The sequence below is a fragment of the Cottoperca gobio genome, chromosome 2 (assembly GCF_900634415.1).
Source record: "Cottoperca gobio chromosome 2, fCotGob3.1, whole genome shotgun sequence".
Lineage (NCBI taxonomy): Eukaryota > Metazoa > Chordata > Actinopteri > Perciformes > Bovichtidae > Cottoperca > Cottoperca gobio.
Genome location: NC_041356.1, coordinates 3,750,610 through 3,772,503, shown reverse-complemented (window position 1 = coordinate 3,772,503; position 21,894 = coordinate 3,750,610). Strand labels below are relative to the sequence as shown.

Here is a 21,894-nt window from a genome sequence, read left to right as displayed (position 1 = left end):
ATATTTGATTAGCTGATCATCAGAACTGTTTTGATCATGGGTTTGTTATTCCTTGGTTATTGTTAAAGCTTACACGCTAAACATTCTCTGGTTTCACATTTGAAGATGCTGTTCTTTGTCATTTACCATAAACTGAAATTATAACTAATAAAGGAACCTTTCACTATTTTCTGACATTCATTGGACAAAACAATTCATTATGGAAATAATTGTTTAATTTATTGATCTTAATTAAAATAGATATAATCTAGATTATTAATATGCCAATATTATCTACCTATATACTTAAAGGTACCCTTCCAACCCTGTTTGCTACAACTTAACTGCATTATGAATGCTTTTATGGAAACATTTTGTCCCCCGATTAAAGTGGCAGTTTCAAACATGTGGTTAACAAAACAAAACAAAGAAAGTCCCGTGTTTGTTTGACCCAGCCGTCCCTCCATCTCTGTGGTCTATGATTAGAAACATATTGGTGATACGTCAAAAACAAACAGTAATCCGTATGTCATTTTGAGCAGGTCGGCTATTTTCAGCATTTTAAATTGCACTACTGTAATATCTCAAACCACAACTGTCACAAAACTACAACACATCATTATTCTAGTTTTACTTCTCCTGGCAGGAGGTCAGTGTACGTAGTGTAAATGTCTCTCAGCGAGGACTTCTGAGATGCTTGATCTGTGTAAATAGATCTGTGTAGCCCCTGTGGGGGTGAATACTTTAAAGGCTCCCTACACAGCTCCTTTAAACTTGAACAAATTAACTACTGCTTTTACTCTTTAACAGTCACAAGAACAACAGTATAAATCAGTCCCTCAGCAACTCCCCCTTTGGTTCCTGTTGAATGGTAACACAAATAATGTATTTACAGGGTATCACCTTCGTGCTGCAGATAACAAGTCCAGTGTGGATATGTGCTTTAGTGTTCAGCTTATCACAAACTCCAGGCGGAGGAGTCTCAACACGTTGACAAAGTGCAGGATAGCTGTGCTTGTTCTTACTATCACCGTCATCATCTGGGTATTATTTATGTGTGGACGCAGTGGACAGTCAAGATAGCATGTCCGCAGATATGCAGTGATTCATTCATTCACTGATTCATTCATGAAAGATATCACCGTGGCAATTAATTATTTCCAAACACACATTTCTCCCTCTTTTAATTCAAGCACTAGCATGATGTAACACTCGTAACATTGATGATATGTTTTAAGGAGGAGCTGCATATGTACTGTGTCAGTCTTATTTACAGAACCCTTAATCTGAATTAATTAGCAACAAAGCTTCTTACACACATTTACAAATCCACACGTGAGGAAAGAGACCACAGTGGGGGTTTATGTTCAAAGCTGTTGCCTAAAAATGAGTGACAATGTCGATGCAAAACACATTATCCTGCGTCCACAGTACAAATTATGGTTTCTAATGTGGGCCCAATTAGATAGACCCATCAATCTGTACGGCTCTGAATGTGCAATTAGATTTAATTACATGATAGAGTTACAGCTGAGAGCAAGAGATGAAAAATATATATGCTTATCTCTCAAATGTCCTGTTTTTGAATGTTCCATATTGATATGCTGGCTATGTATTCCAAGCGATGAAGGGGCAGGCACACTGTAAGGCCAGCACTCCCAATTTAGACACATCTGGCGTCTTTTCAGAGGCAAAATGCATGGGGGTTTGGGACCAACATGGAGAGTGCATTTGGCTCCGAGTGCTGCAGTGTGCAGGCTGGCCAGCCAGACTTGTTGAGATTTTTGGACAACTGTTCTATTCCCCATTTACTGAATCCACCCACTCAAGTTCCTTCTTCTGATATGGACATATTTAAAGGAAAAGGCCTCTACAAACGTACAGTATATAGACACATATTGTCTAAATGTAACATATTAACAGTATCATAATTGGGATCCATTATAAACAAACCTGTACTGTATATGTTGCTCATCTCCGGTGATAGTAGATTGAAAATACAGAGCTGGATTTCAGTTTGATCGACCAGTTAGTAAGAGCTGTCAGCTCTGCTTTATTGTTGCCACAGCAGCAATGATGTAGTGGCAAATAAAACAGGTGAGCTACAGTACATCCACTCTATCAAAATCATTCTTAATTTTTCCCCAGAATAGTGTAGTTTCTTTTTACAACTGACCTTTATTTTTACTTATTATGTTATTCTCTAAAGTGACATTACTGAACTACACTGAACAGCTAATGTTAGCAGCTAATGTTAGCAGCTAATGTTAGCAACTAATGTTAGCAGCTAATGTTAGCAGCTAATGTTGTGTTAACTTCTTATGTACTGTGCTAGAACACAAAGTGTGACGGCGTAGCAACAGTAACTAAGAAGGGCGGGGCTTATTGAAGGGTTAATTCACTCAAAAAGGCCTTGGGAATTAAATGTAAAGCAAGCATGACCATTGCTTGGACAAAAAACTAAAAACTATTTAATTTAATGGTTACTTACTAGAAATGATGATGATTAGTCTCAACTCTTTTTAATTAAAGGAAATAAACGCTTGACTGGTTTCAACTGCTCTCCCAAATAAAAACTGCAATCTGAAATGAGATTACATAGAACAGTATGTGCAACATTGATGCAGTAAATTAAATCTAAAGGTAATAAAACAAAGACAAACCGCTCGTCACAAACAACAGTATGAGCAGTGCGGCAGAGTTTGGCGCGCTGCCTTCCTTTGTCAATATTTACCTCTCACACTTTGATCTCAGCTCCTATTGCAAGTTTGTCTTTTCTCCTTAATGAGATTTGTTCTGCTGATTCTTTCTCTGCCGCACTCGACGATAACCAGGATACATGCAAAGGCGAGCAAACCAGGCCTGGATCTGAACTGAGACGCCATAATGAGCACAATTTAGCAGGCCCCACTGCAGGAGAGACCAATGCCCTGTTAGTAACCTGCTGTGAAGTAATAACGGTGCACGTCACTCTCTAATGCCATTTCCTCTAACATACACACAAACACATATATGGATATGGAGAACTGTACACCCATGTGCAGACAACCAGCAGTGTTGTTTCAAAAGTCTTTCATTATGCTCTTTTACCCCAAATACACTAATGGCCAATTATTCCTGATATTTTTCACGCAGTAAGGCTAGCGAGAGTTTTAGCTGAAAATACCCAGCAGACCTTGTCCTGTGAACTAAGCTGATCCATGACGGCTTTGTGTATGGAAGTAAGAATCCTCCCGCGGCCAATGGGAGATGGGCTTCATCCAAAACAAGCCAGACTTCTCTACAGCGCTTACATTTGTAGATCCTAATAAAGTATAAAACTGTATTTATTTGCCCCGTTAACTTGGGGTTGGCTTTCACCTTCGTTCTTAGTCGGTAGTGCGTCAGTATCTGCGGTGCATTGTTTCCTCCAGAAAAGTATTATAGCGTTGAAGAAGCCTGGGAAACTGTTATATCCCATTGCAATACTCAACTCGGTTGAGTCCAGGTCAGCTCCAGAGCAGGGCGGACTCCTTTTCTGTTCCGACAGCAACAGATAATACAGAGAAAAACTAACTATTCCCATGATGAAGCTACAATCCAGTGTGAGTGTCTCCACAGCAGAAGTGCCGTGTAACTTTAGGAAGCATTCATTGGAATGCACTGTAACTTCAATTGTTGCTAATTTAGTCATGAATATAACATTTATTTCATTCACTTGGAATCAAAATAATTTATTTTCCATTTATAAATCCAACTCTTCAAAGATAAGTGGCTATAACTGTCACTTCACACACTCAAATGTATCAAATAGGAGAGTTTATGCAATTTTGGCCTTTTTGGATTATTTAAACAAAACAAAACAAAAAATAGAATTACAAAATCATTGCAAACTTAACCACGAGTTAGATTCTCTCCCCTCCCAACTGTGATGTTACGCAACAGTCTGCAGTGTGTTTGGCTCATTAGCTGCTGAGGTGTTGCACAGGATGTTTGACTGCTCTTTGAACGTGTAGCTGCGTCGCAGTTTGGACTAACGTCGACATATTGGTGACATCAAAGAGAATATGTGAGAGGCTGACAGGTACGGCAAGCCATATTGGGTTGACAGAGACAAACACACACACACTGCCATCAAAGTGTTAGTGTGTGCGCGTGTGTATGCGTATGTGTGTGTGTGTGTGTGTGTGTGTGAGCGAGAGAAAGGATTAGAAGGAGAGAAAAGAGGATTTGTGACATTTTGCATATGTTGAATATTTGTTTTTCTAGTGTTCAGCCGTGTGTGTTTGTATTCTTGTGCTTCTTCAAAGGATTCGTCTGTTATTGCTTAAACCAGAAATGTCAATAACAGTCTACTTCGCTGTCAAGTTTTAAGACAAACATGAAATGTAGAAATAATAATTTTCCACTTTGATGCACATAAGAAAACACAAGATTACAGTACATTTTAGCTGAAGCTCTGCATTTATTTGCCACTTCATCCTGTTTCTAAACAAGAAATGAGAGAGGAAAAGACGGAAATATCACAGCGGTGGAACAAGCGAAGAGCAACGAAACTTCAAGGTTTATTTCTAGCGGTGTCACAGGGGATTGGGAGCCGAGGGAGCGGAGACACTCAAGTCTGTGACCTCAGCCAATGAAAAACCCTTTTGTAAACCTAAGAAGTCCTCAAGGGTTTTGTGATCTGCTGTTGCCTCCTTATTCCCTGTGTGGATGTCACCGCTGTCTGTTTAACCACGCATAAAGACGGAAAGCAAAACCCAGCAGCAGATAATGCTTCCCTTTGAGATGTAGTGAGTGGCAGCTGCACTCGTCTTCTGATTCACCGTCTCACTCAGACACGTGTCATTTGTGCAAACGTGTAAATAAGAGGCACAAATGTTTCTGCGTGTTGCTACGGATGCACGTATATAAAAGGTTTTTGTACAGCGTTGTGAGTGCTAGCTAAACAAAGAGTCAGTGTGTAGGTGTGTGTGCGTGGGATGAGTTAGTTGTGTGTCCAACTGTTCCTAACAATGTATCAGTGTATGTGACAGAGTGTCTCACCAATTAGCAGGCCGCTGTTGAACACCAATACCCTTCTGCTCTGTTTGAGCTACGAACAATTTGCACTGCTGATGGATTCAACATTGTTCCTCCTAACTTATAAATTAATTGAATATTTAAAGCTAGCGAGCGTGACCTACGGTGTCTTGTTACAGCACATGAATGACAATGCCGACCCCATGCTTTGGGTGAAATGAAACAGAAAATGAACAAGAATCTTGCGGAAAATGTCTTAATGACTCTTAATTATCTTTGCCACAGTGCCGAGTGATTCACGAGTCATGGAGGACACACTAATCCCTCTAACTGCAAACACTGAGCAAATGTCTTCATTTAGAACAAGTCGGTGAGAAGAATTTAGATTTCTTTACAGGTATACACAAGAAATATGAAGATAATAAATGAACTCTCACACGCTCATCTGTTTATTTTAAGGTTCTAAGAAATAAAGATGTCTTTGTCCGTCGTCTCTCCATGGAATGTTTTTGCATGTGGATGTTTTATATCAAAATACTTAGAAACCAATTTCTTTAATGTAATAATTCTGTTTAATGTGAAAACAAGGATGAAATTACAGTTTTAAAAGGCACTCAAAAATGGCTCCTTTTGAAAAATGTGATGCTCAGCACATTAAACAACACGTAAATATACATGCTAACAAAAACAAACACGCACCTCCAGCAGCGGAAAGGAAAAGCACTATTCCTGACATTTCTCTTAAGACCTTTTATTTTTTAACTTTTAAAAATAAAAACGTTAATCATTTTTGTGATTTCAGGTGGTCTTTCAAGCTTTTTCATAGGATCTTTATCATAGTATAACATGTTGGTTTTCTTGCACTTTGGTCGAAAATATTCAATATTTTTCTGATTACAAACTGAGACTATAATGTTACTGGTTTAATGGCCCGACATATGTATTGTCCAGCAATACAGGTACTTTCACTTGGCTGATCACTTGTGCTCAGGTCTGTTTGTGTGTAGAAACAGAGAAAACAGTGCATGTCTTCAGGGTCCCTGCACAGCCAGATAGGTGTCTCCAGTTATCCCGGCTGATTAGACCTCTGCTCAGGAGGAGGCCTATTTATATGCAAATAAAATTGATAAAGGCGCGAGTTGCCTCACTTCACCAGGTGAGGGAGATGTCAATCAATAGACCTTTTTTTTCACTCACGGGCCTCACTGTCACGGCTTACTGGGACACTTTGAATTGATGATTTGTTACGCCTGTGCTTTTCCTACTATAACAAGTAGAAAAGTATGCTGATTATGTACACGCCCACACAGAAGAGAGGACTTATGAGAGAAAATGAAAACACCTATCTGGATACACGTTAATAAAAAGATCGATATGCGAGAGTTAATCGACCAACAGCAAATGGTGAAAGAAGAGTCATGCAATCATCAACATCAAATATGACAGCGAAATTTCCCAGTGAGAAAAATAAATGACTTTTTAAATCCTCATCGGTGCCTCTCTCATGAACCTACATGTAACACAGTAAACGTTACACGACAAAGTGTGTCAGTGTTAAATTACACAGGTCTGTTCTATTCAGCCAGGCTTGTTTCATGCACACTAACCTTGTGAGATGGAAGAGCTTACAGTTGGGATGATACAAAGCAGTAACTATTACAGAATATCTTGTAGGAATCCCAAATTACATTTTTAATTACATTTTAAATGGGCTGCTACGCTGACATCAGAAGATTGCAGTACGATTGAATTTATTCAAGTTATTTGTTGGAGAAATATCTTTACCAAAAGCCTTTTGGCAGTTTTGTTCTTGACACAGATTTAAAAACACATGTTTACGCTGCTTTAGGCTGTTGTCTGAGTTCAAAGATGTGTTGGAGGATTTTAGTGTTCCGTAGAGGAGAAATAATAATTGAGTGGGTGTTAATTATGCTTAAGTAGTTAATGGCTTTTCTGTGCAAGAATTTAATGAGTTTATAACTCCAAAATAAGCTGATTTATACTCTTAGAAGATACATTGTACTTTCAAATCCCATTATGAAAACATTTATAGCATAAGATCAGCCAAATGAATGGGTTTTCTTTATGACCGCTTTTTCCCAGACTACTTTGTGTCTTGTGATTGTCATCACGCCCCCACACAGGACTCTGCAAACCTTCCATGATGCTGGTAGCATCGTTCCCAGACAGCTGCTGCCCAGATATGCATCACACATCCACAGACAGTTTACCAGGGAACCTATTTATATTCACTGCCTGCCCTGTACATTTCATAAGCGTTATCGGCTTCTGCGTTGCATCGAGTCACCCTGGAACGAAGCAGCCGCTTGTTTGGATTTATTTTCTCATGAAATACTGTGTCATTACATTTGTTTCATCCAATTAAAGGGAGGATGAGAGCGAGTAGGCAAATATAGATACTGTATGTATACAGAGAGTGAATTAATGTATAGTTTTATTTTTGTGTATGTCTGGCCTCATATAAATATGAGCCTGAAAATAATGTTGCAGGGGGTCATATGAGCCAAGCAACCTTGTGATTGACAGGTCACTACCACAGTGTTGTCCCTGTTTTTGTCTTAAAACTTTAAACGTTTCAGTGTATTCACTATTCACCGTTGGGTTGTACTAAGCTCCACCTTCTCGTGTCACTTCTGCTTCCAAAAAGCAAGATGGTGACGTCCAGAAATGCCAATCTCAAGGCTTGAAAACCCTGAAAACTGCGGTCTATAACCCGACGGGTGATCTTATATACAGTCTATGATATGACTGCACACTCCTAACACATACAGTATAACATGAGACTTATAAGTTATGCCCTGCATCTTCCTATTAAAGTCAAAATCCTTCAAAAAGTATCGAGGAGTCTGAATTAAAGCGATTTCAAGTAAGTTATACATTCAAACTTCTGAACAACGGATGATGTGAAAAAGCACTGTTTTATATGGAGATGTACGGCGGGTTAGCAGACTAACGCCTCCGCACTGAAGGTCACACATGCATCGATCACACCCAGGAAAAATGAGAGCGAGATACATCTCTTGATTGAACCCTGCCAGTACCACTCTTTAGAACTGAAGCAGCTGAAACAATAGTGTGCGAGTCAGAAGGAAAAAGCAAAAGAGGAGAGGTATGGGATCCTACACACCTCTTCTGTATGCTTCAACATCGAGAGTTCTCCTTGAGCTTGCCGGCAGCGGAAGGTCCCATGAAAACCTGCAGAGGGAAACAAAGAGGCTCCATCACTGAGGCAGGGTTGAGGGAGTGACCCTGCATTACAGCATTGAACAAAGTGAAACCTAGTGCTGGACACATCCTTAAATTGGCTCTGTACTGTTACTGTACTGCACACACCCACCTGCTGCATGCCATGCTGCCAACACACAACACAAACACCCACACACATGCTGAAAGGCTTCTCTGATCTCTGCATGTTCAACATCACACTTCCTCCTGGTGGATTCATATCAAAGCTGAATGACAGAATAGTGAAATAATACAAATAATAGCGTTTGTATGCAAACTCTTATACACACGGGAAAAAGTTTTGACAGAGCTCGTTGTCACCTGCTGCTTTTAGATGTGGCTCAAAACTATTGCTGCAAACTACCCTTTATTGAAATATGTCATGTATGAGGGAGAACATGGAAGCACATCTCAGCTCACACCAGCTTGAATTACCAACAGCAACAATTTTGCACTGCTCATGAGTGTTGAATTTCTTTCACATTGTTTGTGTGTGTGTGTGTGTGTGTGTGTGTGTGTGCACATCCAAGCTGCTAAACTGAAAAGCCTCCCAAATCTGCCAATGTGCACGAGGCCGTTCTTTTTTGTGCACCCTGTCAGGATGGAAACCTTGTATTTCTAAAATAACCACTTTCCACAGAAGCAGCCTTGTTTCCAGTCTTGAACACCGTGTACTTTTGGCTCAGCCACTGGGTTTTGAAATAGGTTTGAAAAGACCAAAGTTACATAAAATTCTCACATTGTAGAAACAAGCTCAAGCTCTCTCTGTCTCTTCTTGATATGTAGAAATACAAGCACACGTTAACGGACAGCAAACAGAATGTGGCTTGAATCATCAATATGACAATATGACTCAGGCCTCTCTTTAAGGTGTGCTGCCTTCTGTGTGCTCCTTGCCTTCACTGTATTATGCTGAGGTGAATGAGCATGACAAGGTGAGAAACTAAGCCTTTGCTGCATCACCGTCCTTCCTCCTCCTCTAACTTCTCTCTGGACTCTCAGTCCTTCCTGGCAGCTGGGGCTCCAGAGTCCCTTTTGTCATTTCCAATTCAATTACAGCCGCCTTCACGACAGGAGCCCCCACAGCATTGCGCATTTTAAGGTGTCCCTTTGAAAGACAAACCTCTTCGCCCGGCAGGAGCATATACTTTCAGTTTACAGAGTGATCAAACAGTCCAGCACTTTGAAATCTCTCACTCCCTGCACTCCGCCATCTTCCTGGACAAGCAGTGAGTAATGAGAGTGGGGTGTGAGCCATGCCGTTTGACTGTGTAATCTCTTTCATAATGCCCTTCATTGGACAGCCAGGGGTGATAAATAAACAACAGAGCGACGGCGGTGCAGCATCACAGACACAGCGTAGAGGCGGGCAGATTGTAAATTGGTCTTGCCGGGGAGGAGGGGTGGGGGTTACGCTGCTGATGACTGAGAGGGTCACACAGTGCCATGGTGTGACTGCTGCAGACACTTATTATGCTGAAGGTGTGATGGGCGAGGAGGGAGAGGGAGAGAGGAGGGAGAATGGCAGAGCTGTCTAGGGGTTGTGTTGACTGCTGGACCTTGTGATCATAGGGAGCTCCCGTGGGGAGACGGGGACCTAGAAACAGCGTCCTTCTGCAGATGTACCTTTTGTGTGCGTGTGTGTTTGTGTGTGTGTATTTTAGCGCATGGCTGGATGTGCATGTGAGTCTGTCGGCTGCAGGCGTTTCTCCTCCTGTAGCTCTGAGAGGGCTGGCTAGTTGCACATTTGCAAATCCCTGCAAGGTCAGAGCAGGCCTCGTTGCTCAGTGTCAAAATGGAGGAGAGGAAGAATGTAGGTAGGTGGGTGTGTGGGGGGAGTCATCATTGCCTCTGTGGGGGGGGCCCCGGGGACCTGAGACCTTGTTGAGTCCTTGAACTCTGCCTGCTCACAAACACAAAATAAACGCCTGCCTTCCTGAAACACAGTCTGGCAGAAACACAGTGCAGAGGACACCATGGTTTTTTGAATTACATGTTATGTGCTCTCATGCTAGAACAGCTTAAGCTATTGTGCAGGGGGCAACCATCAAGGTGACAAGACAATTTAATTCTCGCAATAAATTAGACACCTATCAAGTGCTAGTTATACTATCCAGCCCAACAGCTGTCTAAGTCAAGCTTGCCTGGTTGACTGACTGAGTCCAGAATCAAGCGGCAACGGAAAAGTGAAATTTATGCAGAATCGTGTTAAACCTGTATCTTTCTAACATCCAGCAGGGGGCGACTCCACTGGTTGGAAAAAGAAGTCAGATTGTATAGAAGTCTATGAGAAAATGACAGTCACTTGCACTATATATATAGTAATATATATTTAATATATATATATATATATATATATATTATTTTATATTTATATTTTATTATTTATACATTTTCCTAATGAGTTTATGGTCACAATTGTTAATTTCAAGTCGTCTTCAATACAGCAGGATTTATTGTTCACCTGTACTTAGCTTCACCCTCTTGTGTCACTTCTGGTTCCAAAAAACCAAGATGGCGATGGCCAAACTCGAGGCTTCAAAAAAGTAGTCCACCAATGGGGGACTTCATAGTGAATATGTCCACTTCTTAGGTTATATATTACTGTATATATACAGTCTATGATCAGAATCATATCCAGCAAATACACTGGTCCAGTACTGTTTACTGACACTGGTCCACTCATCCAAGTTTACTCTACATTTGTCCAGTATCAATACATTTACAGATCATGCAAATCACATCATAGTAAGTAAAAAGAAAGACTGAAATCTGATTAAGTGGCTAAAAATGATCCTACACTCAGTGTATAGATCAATCCTCTAAGTGATCATTAATTTATCCTGATGATGATGTTTTTTTTTCTTTTATTGTTTTAACGATTACAAACATACAAACATTACATTTTAAATTGAACAGTGCCTGAATGGGGACATTCTACAATATAATACAATAATACTTAGTGTTTTATGCCTCCTTTTTAGATATGTAACTTAACCATTTCCCCCTGCCTTTGAGAAATTTGTCTTCCATAACTTTTAATCTGTATGTGAGTTTCTCCATTATTAGGATATCACCAATAATGTCCGTGTGACTGTGTAGTGGTCTGGTGGATCTTCCACATATCCACATCTCATCTGAGATCTCTTCGCTCAGTTCTTTTTCCCATTTAGTTCTTACATTAAGTGTTGAATCCTTTTTAGCTTCTATCAAACAAGAGTACAGCGTTGACACAACTTTGGAAATAGTATCATGATAAGCTCGTACAATAATCTTTACAATAGGATGTATTTCTTCTTTTTTTCTAACCCTTTTTGTATAGTAATCCCTCATTTGCATATATCTGAATAAGTCTTGGTTTTTCTAGATCAAAACAGTTTTTGTCTTGAAAGTTTCTCATTTCTCCCTTATGGATAACTGCGTACGGCTGTTAAACCTTTTTCTGTCCATTGTTTGAATCTACAGTCAGACTTACCTGCTTTGAATCCTTTGTCATAAGCTATCCAGTCTAATATTCCAAGTTCCCTTCCCACTTTCAATTGTTTAATAATGGAATATCATATATCTAATGTAAATGTTGTGATTGGGTCTAAGTCTCTCTTTTCTTTAATATGGGGAGGTATTTTTCTTTGCCCTATGAGTGGTTGAATTGTGGACCCAGATGAAAGCACTTCAATGTCTTTCCAGCGAGCTATATAATCAGAGTTGCACCAGTAAATGAGCGGACGTAGTTGTGCTGCATGAAAGTATTCCTTTAGGTTTGGGAGAGCCAGTCTCCCTTTTTCTTTAGGCAATTGGAGTGTGGTATATCCTATCCTAGGTCTTTTACCCCCCCCATATAAATCTTGATATTAGTTTATCCCAACTATGGAACTGGACCTGTGGTATATTCACGGGCAAGGATTGAAATCAATATAACAAGCGGGAGAATGTTCATTTTCACTGTACTTATCCTATTAATAAAACTCATTGGGTAAGTTGATGATGTTTTTGGATAGTAATCTATGATCAGTCTGAGTTGAGCTTTTTTTTTGCTTTTCTGCCTTTCTTGTGTCTATTTCCAGTTTGCATTTAAATGACTTCAAGATCAAGTGTCACTTCAACTAAAAGCGTGCAAGTCCATGCTTACCACAGCCCACAGCTGTGCCCCTTTAAACTGAAATTAGCCCTAGAATTACTTTTACATAACATACCACCGACACAAAGTACTTAGTATGCTCAGCAACCCACTTGCAAGCCACCAGAGAAGGCTACAAAGCCTTCACTCCCACGGATAGAAGTGTAGAGTGAGCATGTGTGGCAGAGTGCTTACGCCCAGAAAAAATACTTCTGGGCAGAACTTTGAAAGTTTAGGTCGTCTTTTCCAATTCAGTCGAAGCAGCAAAACAGAAACGTTCCGAAAAGTGAATATCAACATGTTTACTAAGACAGAGTTGTGGAACGGAAACTCACAGATAACACACACACACACACACACACACACACACACACACACACACACACACACACACACACACACAACCCTTCCCTTGTCATTCTCTTTATCTATTTCCTCGTTTTCTCGCTTACTTTGTCACTCTGCCTTATTCTCTTGCTTCCTTTTTACTTTCTCTCTCTCCCCCCAGCCCCCCCCCCCCCCTCTCTCAGAAAGCACAGGGGAATATGACCTACTTGATAAAGGCGGACATGATAAATGGCCACCCAAAGTTCTGCCTTTTGAACCTGCTTCTAATTTTATGCGCCATCAAAACCCTATTGTGCCAATGTCCAAGCCCCCACATTGAAGTAAAGGCATTGCATTGCAGTGCATAACCCCCCCCCCCCCCCCCCTTATGAAGTGTGCAGTCAGTGTGTGGAGGTGGAGTCTATTCATCTACAGAGGTTTGCTTTATCAAAGTCATGCATGGTTACGAGTATGCAATTGCTCATTGAATACACAAAAGACTAAAGGATTTGGGTAAGGCGAAGGCACATCCTGGTTGGTTCCTAACATCAAATAGCACTGTTCAAAGAGATAGTGTGCCGTGTGTGGAAACATCTCCAGGAAATGGAAAGAGCAGGGCATGTAGAGGAGAAACGAGGTAAACGGCCAACACCGAAGTTGGCAAAGAAGCTCTACCATGCAGGATGAGCAGAGAATGAATAATGCATTGTTCGCTGAAGGTACGTGCGCATGCATGTCTCTCTTTGGAAGAACATTTTCATTTTCAAGCACTTTCACCTTGATAGCTCGCCATCGACGGTCAACCTCAGACATCATAAATCAACCTCCAATGTGCACAAATCATTGGCAGGCTTTGTATGTTGAGCAAGGCTCTCATTTAAAAGTCAAGTGAGTGGCTCCTTAAGGTTCATTTAAACCCACAAAACAACAACGTTGAACGTAACAAAGAAACGACTGTGGATCTTTCCGTACTGACTTTCCTTCACCCAGGGTCATTAAGAATTTAAAATCAAACGGATGTATTCCTTTGGGAGATCATATTATTGCAATCATTACAAAGGTCACCACAAACATCGGGGTTTACCCCCTGGGGAACATTAATATTAACAGTAATCCAACAGTAGAGTAGATTCTCCCTCAACAATCGATACAATCATTAGGAATGATGCTCTCGGGATCGCGACAATCAATGACCAATTCAATGGGAAGCCTGTGTTGAGGTAGTGGACCAAAGTGTCCAAGTGACCATTGGACCAACATCGTTGGGTGATGCTTGAAACTAAGTAGTTTACATACTATGCGTTTATTCCAAACTGCAAAGCATATTTCTGCAGGGTTCGTTTTTTAATACCAGATATAGTTTAATACCGGTTTCATGGTCATATCTAGCAAAAGTATGATGTAAAACAGTGGAGACAACAACCAGATACAAAAACCTTTTATAACTCACAGCAGACAATACAAAATATTTGAATTTAGGACATTAAATGTATTTTTTAATACCTTCTAAAGCCTTTGAGTTAAAACAAGTAGTTGGAGAGGTGTGTGGGGAGGTTTTTTTTAGACTATTTAAAAAGCACTTAGAGATTTAGAGAGAAAACAAACAAACAAAACCTCTATTTTATTCTGTTGGTGTGAAGTCTGTAAAACGGTGTTCAGGTTGGAGCACATCTGTGATGTTCCAACAAAGCTGAAGTGGTTAAAACTGCAGAAGGCTCATGCTGGTGACTGACTGCTTATGGACTCCTCACAAGGATGTGTCAGCCAAAAACTTCAAATTAGCAGCAAAGTGAAATACACTTCAGAGAGGGGGATTCACTCCAGCGATTTCAAAACAAAAGCAGCTTGCGACCTTCACTTTAAATGAAACCTTCATTTGTCAAGAGATGCTGTGACTGGCAGAGCTCTCTGCTCAAGTGGTTATGCACTACCACTACACATAACAGAAAACTCTGCTCTATACAGTGCTGCATTGTGCTACTTTCAAAGGCCAGCGTAAACACTATTTGCTGCTTCTTACACAGATTTGAACCTCGCAAACAGGAATGAAGGCTCATCCAGCCCACTTCACAGCGCAGGTGTTTGCGCTACAAGGTGAAACGTTGCAGCGATACAACCTGTGAACCGAGGTACCGCCTCCACACAGCAAGTTTAAGTAGAGCCACATTGATTGGTCTTATTGATATTTGGAAGGACCACTTTGGATTTGTTTAATCTGCTCAAAGTGAGATGAGTGGAGTTTAATGGACAGAGCAGCTTGCAGAAAAAAGACACTCTCCATGTTGGCATATAGGCAATTACTGCAAATTCTGCCAGAAAAGAAAATATTAAAATTCCTCTTTAGATGAGTGAATATTTCAGTTATTGTTATTTTTATAACCCACGGGAAATAGTTTCTTTAGACCAGGGGTCTCAAACTCAATTTACCTGGGGGCTGCTGGAGGTAGATTCTGGGTGAGGCTGGGCCGCATCAAATATTCCACAAAAAAAGGGTTTCTATTATTCCAAAAAAAAGTACAACTGATCCAATCTTCTCAATCTTTAATAATAACAATATAATATAACAATATACAATATAATAACAGAATAACATGAACGGTTCTTCAGAACATATGCTTCTCTAACCTACTCCTTGCTGCCAGAGACCTGGCAGCGCTTCCTCTTACACAGCTGAGCCACATTTGGCTTGAGGGAGGAAGCAATTGAGACGCTCAGTATGGCTTGAAGATGTTCATCAGTAAGTTTGGACCTGTACTTTGACTTATTAAAGTTCATGGGGGAGAAGAGCTTTTCACACAGATATGTGCTCCCAAATAGGCACATGGTCCGCTTGAACATCCTGGAAAGCTCAGGGAAGGTGGGGGGCAATTCTCTCAAAAATTGTCCAAGCTTGTCTGCTTTTCCACTCACCTCCCTGAACTTGGCTTTGAGTTCAGAATTGCACTGCAGGTCAATGAGCTCCGATTTGAAGCACAGGAGGGGCATCTTGCACATCGAAGGAGAAGGGGTCAGCAAACATTTGAAAATTAGCTTTGTGTGTCTTGAAGTCTGCAAACCTTCGATCAAATTCCTCCTGTAGCTTTACAATGGCATCAGCATACTTCTCACCACTGAATGGTGTGCCCACATCCATGAGTGCCTTGCATGCTGGGAAATGGCAGAGGTTTGTCTGAGAGAGCTGGGCTTTCCATAACACAAGTTTTGTGGAGAATGCTTCTGACGTTGTCATAGGCAGCACTGACCAGCTGCCCCTGGCCTTGTAATTTCTTGTTCAGTACATTCAGCTCCTGTGTGATGTCAACAAGAAAAGCTAAGTCCATGAGCCATTTGGGATCACTTAGCACAGGAACAGCCATCCCATCCTTCTCCATGAAGGCTTTCACTTCTGCTCTCAACTCAAAGAACCTCTTCAAGACGTTTCCCCTGCTGAGCCAACGTACCTCGGTGAAGTAGAGCACATCCTCATATGCTGACTCTATTTCCTCCAAAAAGGCGCGGAACTGGCGGTGCTTTAAGCCTCTGGATCTGATATGGTTGATGCATTTCACAACAACAGACATCACATTGTCAAACTTCAGGCATTTGCTGCAAAGGGCCTGCTGATGAATAATGCAGTGCAGAGCAATGGCCTCCTCCACACCCTCATCTCTCAGTTTTCTTTGAACAAGTGCCACCAGTCCATTTCTCCTCCCTGTCATTGATGGCGCTCCGTCGGTTGTTATTCCAGCAAACCTCTTCCATGGCAAACCGGCATCCATAATGGCATCACACAGCTGGCGGAATATTTCCTGAGCGGTGGTCTGGCCATGCATTGGAATCACTGTGAGCAACTCCTCCATCACGTCAAAATTGTCGTCAACACCGCGGACATACATTGCGAGCTGCGCAGTGTCAGTGATGTCTGTGCTCTCATCAAGAGCGACTGAGTATGCACAGAAATGTTTAGCTTTCTCACGCAGTTGATCGTATATGTTACCCGACATGTCAGAAATGCGCTCTGCCACTGTGTTGGCTGAAAGGCTGATGTTGCTTAACTGAGCCTTCTTATCCGGACAGACTCTACTTGCAGCCTGTAACATGCACTTTTTGATGAACTCGCCATCTTTGAATGGCTTTCCCGCCTTAGCAATCATCTCACTCACCACGTAGCTAGCTTTGACTGCCGCATCGCTCTCTTTGCTTGCTTTCTTGAAAAGATCTTGTTGCCTCAGTAGACATGTTTTAAGATTGGCGACCCGGTCCTCTCTCTCATCTCCCTGGTATTTTACATACTCCTCAGCATGTCTAGTTGAGTAATGACGTCTGATGTTGTATTCCTTGTGCACCACAACTTTCTCTGTGCATATAAGACACGTCGGGATGCCCCTGTGCTCAACAAAAAAATATTCCGTCTCCCACTTTTCCTGAAATTGTCTGTGCTCATCGCAAACCTTTCTCTTCACGGCAGGTTTTGAGAAAGACATGACGGGCTGGGTGACAAAAAAAACGTTGCTGTCACAAGCCTGAGCTATGGTAGCCTATAAGTGATTAAAACAAATATAAAACGCCCAAGGCAACGACTCGCTGGAGAAAACGCGCGGGCCACACTAACACTAAACTTTGATGTCAAGTAGGGGGCCACAAAATATCGTCCAGCGGGCCGCAATTGGCCCGCGGGCCGCGAGTCTGAGACCCCTGCTTTAGACGGAGAAATGAAGAAAAGGAGACAAAAGCCACAGTCTGAGGTTTTAGCTCTTCAGCCTCGTGTTTGCATGTGCACGTGCAACTTGTGGTGGAATGTACATTCACTCCAGTACTGTACTTAAGTACTATTTTGAGGTTCTTGTACTTTGAGTATTCACATTTTATGCTACTTTATACCTGTACATTTTGGAAACCAATATTGTACTTTTTACTCGACTACATTTACTTTACTTTACTGGAGTACTTCTTCCACCACTTGTTCAACATGCTTTCAACTAAAAATATATAAGCATTGCCTCCATCTCCAAAACAGACAAAAGACCAAAAGAAATAAAGAATATATTCCCACAGACAATGTACTGTAGTTTGATTGGTGTATTATCTGTGTAGGCGTGTAGGCTGTGTAAGTCTATTTAAATTCTAAAGGCCATACAGGCAGACAACCAGGGGGAAGGTGACATCATTATCACTACTGTGACTTGAGCCCTCCCTATGTTACTCCATGATTCCAAAGGGCATGGGGAAAGAGAGGCAGCTCAACCACACTGGTGAAAAGTGGATGCTAGTTAGGCTTTATTTTTACGTGGAATACAAAATAAGCGCATGATGGGTCCTCCCAAATGGCGACTATTGTGGTGGACTAAGCGCTTGAATCCCTGATGGTTGAAAAAGGGGGGGGGGGGGGTGGTAACACTATCACTCGGTAACTTCAGTGTGTGTACGAGCAATGCCAATAAATGTTTTATTCTATTCTGAAAATTGAAAAATAGCTTCAGTATCATTATAGTTATTTTTCCTGACAACAACCGAGAGAATTTAATTTGGCACAACTGTATATAATCAGAGTACAATGTTTCCATGGCTCCTCACCAGGTGACTTACTTCCTGAATGACATTGGGCTATAGATGGAAATGTATTAATTAATGCACTGAACAGTGAGGTTACACTGGTCTCTGGCAGTTTAGCTCCTCCCATCAACAAGTTAAATGAAAGCCTCATTTGCATTTACTCCTTGACCACATCGCAAACTTCCGCCGGGTCGACCGCAGATATGATTTGACATCTTGTACATTAGCTGAGAGAGAACCTGCGGGGAGGCTGCAGTGATTCATGAGTCAGTGAAGACAAATAACCTGGCCTTACATTAATCTCCCTTTCATCCAACAGAGCACTTGTTTGAACCCAGGCACACATTATAAATCAACTCACAGACAGCCAAAGGAAAGCTGTGAGGTGCATCCACAGTCCTCTGGTTTCTGTTTTCAAAGCAGTGAGATGTTATTGTTGGAATCGGGAGCCTCTTGCTGCTCGCCAATTGAAACCCCACCATGGTATCATTTAATCTGACAAGTATAATCTTCTGAGATTGCACTTTCTCGCTGTGATGTTTGGAAAGCTTATAAAAGACTTACTTCATTGATCTGAAGACAGTTGAAGAAGCCTTACTGTTGTTCCCATGCCATAATCACAAATAGAGCCTTTGAAATGGAATAATGCCAAACAATGCCAGTCAGTCAGAGAGTCAACCATGTGATAAAAGCTTAATAGTTTTATCATTGCTTTGAAATTGTGCGGTCTATCTGTGTGTGTGTGTGTGTGTGTGTGTGTGTGTGTGTGTTGCGGTCTGTAAATCTGCCAGCAGTTCAAGCACAGCTCGTTTAATGTAACCGCAGAAGCTGCCATCGTTATATAGGGAAAATACAATAAACTCTTCTGTCTTCGGGGATAAATTCTATTTTCAATGACAATCAAAGCAATTAAGTGCAGTTCGTACAGTCAGGGAGGCACACACACATCCTTTCCCACTCATCAAGTCATTTACCTCCCACTGCGCCAAAATGGATTTCCCCCTGAGGGCCACCATTCGAGGTTTATGTTCCTAATGACCCACAATAATTCAACCATGATTGATCAGTGAAATCAACTAATGAGTTACAACCCCCACGCCAAGACAGAGATGCTTATCTCTGGGGATTCTTCAGCACTGCATTAAGCTTTGTGCACACTGATATCTCACTGTGTGGTCAAATAACTCACTGCCATTGGCCGGGGCCGATATCTCACTGCGGTCTCCTGCCACCGACGCTGAACGCAGCGTGGGGGGAAACTGTGCGTGACAAACTGTGTGCTTCGTTTCACACTTCATTGGGAGGTTGCCCGCTCGCCGCAAGGACAGCCAGTGGAAGATGTATGAGTTGGTGGCATAATGTATTCATAGGGAAAAAAGATTGAGAAATTGGTCTTGAGACTTGATAAAGTGCCCGCCGAGGTGTCTTCGATAAATTATGATGAAGCTATGAAAATAGGGCGTGCAGCTGGATCTCCAGCCCGCGCTGCTCAATTAGCCCGTCACTCTGGTGGTGGACTAACACTTGGACTGGCTGAGCAATGAATCCATCTATTACTGAAATTCATACTAGTTTGATATTCAGCATTATGATGAAATCAAAAGAAATATCTTGAGTTTGGAAGAGATATAAACAAGAAAAGATTCTGATGCAAAGATAAGTCCATAATCTAAAATCAACACTTTATGCATGGGACCCTTGTTAAGACACTAATTCACATGTATTACTCAGTGAGAAGAAGTCTCGTAAAGGAAGATACATTATGTTTCCACATCTGGATCTGTGTCAAACCTGCTACAGTGTAATAACTGTCTTTCTATTTCACCAACTAAATAAGAGAAAAACAAATCAAATCTTCTGACTTGTCACAAAATCATCTCAAGGGTTGATTGAAAATTTCAAAAAAGTTAGTTTTATAAATGAGTGGATAAAGTGGTGCTTTTAACTCCTTGTATATACTCAGAGACTTCACAGTAACTCCCAGAGTCCTGATTTGGGAAGTAGGGGAAGCAGTTCAAAGAAAGCTGAATTGCCTCTTAGATACCCACTGTTCTTCCCCAAGGCCCATCAATACATTCCCTGCTTTCACTAAATATTTCACCATGACGTTATGCAAGAATCATCCATGCATTCAGATTTTACATTCACGCTACACGGTGAGACTGGTGTGGAGCAGCCACCCCCCTTTGTAGTGAGTGTGATTAGATGCAGCTTTAAAACCCAATTTTGTTTTCTTTCCTTGTAGCGAGAGAACAAACCACTGCAGAAAGATAAGTATGATCAACTGGAACCAGATGGGCTCCCATCCTCACTGACAATCTCTTTTATTTCAATTACTGCTACTGAATATCATGTTGAAGCGCTCCTTATTTATGTGCTTAGAAACTAGAATGTCATTGTGATTACTGCTTTGAATAACATAATACAGCAAAATACACAATGTGTCCGTCTGTAGAGCCGCTGCAATTAAAAATAACATCATATAGAAATACTCATCAAGGCTCGAAAATGCTAATTATATGCAGATTTGTAGTATGATTCATGTATTAATTTGGCGGGCTGAGTGGTGATTAGGTGAGTGGGAGTAAGCAGCAGTCACTAATGCTCAGCAAAGGCTAAAAACAGCACGGTGGCGGGAAGCTAAAGCCGGCAATTTCCTTCATTTACTCAGTGTGAGAGATGACCTTTACTCTGAGTCCCTGCCTGTGGCACTAAAGATCCACGAATAGGAAGAGGATTTGAACTTTAGCTTGCATGGAGCAGCTGACATATGTGTGCTTACTGTTTGTGTCTCTGCGGGCTAGTGCAGACAGTGGCGGGACACTGAGAAGGAAAGACACAGAAGCACTTCTTAGTGTCTAATTTTAAGATACATTATCCGGATTGTGTTTCAATGCCCAAAGGCATCTCCCAACTGCAAACCGCCCTCCCACCTGTGGGGGAAGACGTTGTGGCGTTTGTGGCCAGTGTTGCTTGGGAATTTTGATGTCACGATACGATATGTATATATATATATATATATATATATATATATATATATATGTTTTTATAAATGTTTATATATATATATATATATATATATATAAAATATATATATATATTTATTTATACGTGTTTTTATATATAAATAAATTAATATATTTTTTTTGGAGAAACTTTTTTAAGAAAATAAGAGAAATGAACCCTGATGACATCACTCAGTCATTTTAACTTGGGCTGGGAGACTAAACATTTTTAACATAAAGCCTGCGTCACAAACTGGTGGCGAAGGTTTGAAAGGGGCGTCTACCAGGCAGGTAAAGATTCTATTGAGCTGCATTATGGGAAATGTAGGATCCAGATTTTTGGAGCTTGGCCCATACTCGGGACAAAAAGTATTTTGGGCCGTCGACGAACATTCAAAATTCTAAGTACATATTCCAACTAAAAAAACAACAACAGACATTTGATTTTATAAAATGTATATTGGATTGCGAGTTCGACAGCACTGCAGCGATTTTTCGTCTCTTGCGTTCTCGCCCGGGCCGCTGCACTGACTGCTCTGCATGACGGGAGTCACACAACGTGACTTTCAGTGACGAAAATGAAATGTAACGTTAGGTCAAGATTAACAAGCAATAATTCAACAGCAACCGTAATGATGGAAGAGAACTCTGCGGCAGAGAGTAACAGCGTCCTTACAGCCAGCGAGA

General features: G+C 41.2%; 1 protein-coding gene across 2 annotated transcripts in view; it reads right to left on the bottom strand.

Annotated features, from left to right (window-relative positions):
• Nucleotides 1–21,894, bottom strand: part of LOC115021828 (beta-1,3-galactosyltransferase 1) — an 87,092-nt gene that overhangs the window by 24,908 nt on the left and 40,290 nt on the right. For both annotated transcript variants that reach the window (XM_029452549.1, XM_029452540.1), the window contains one exon: nt 8,129–8,196. The gene's annotated coding sequence lies outside the window, so the exon portion shown is untranslated. The remainder of the gene's footprint in view (nt 1–8,128; nt 8,197–21,894) is intronic.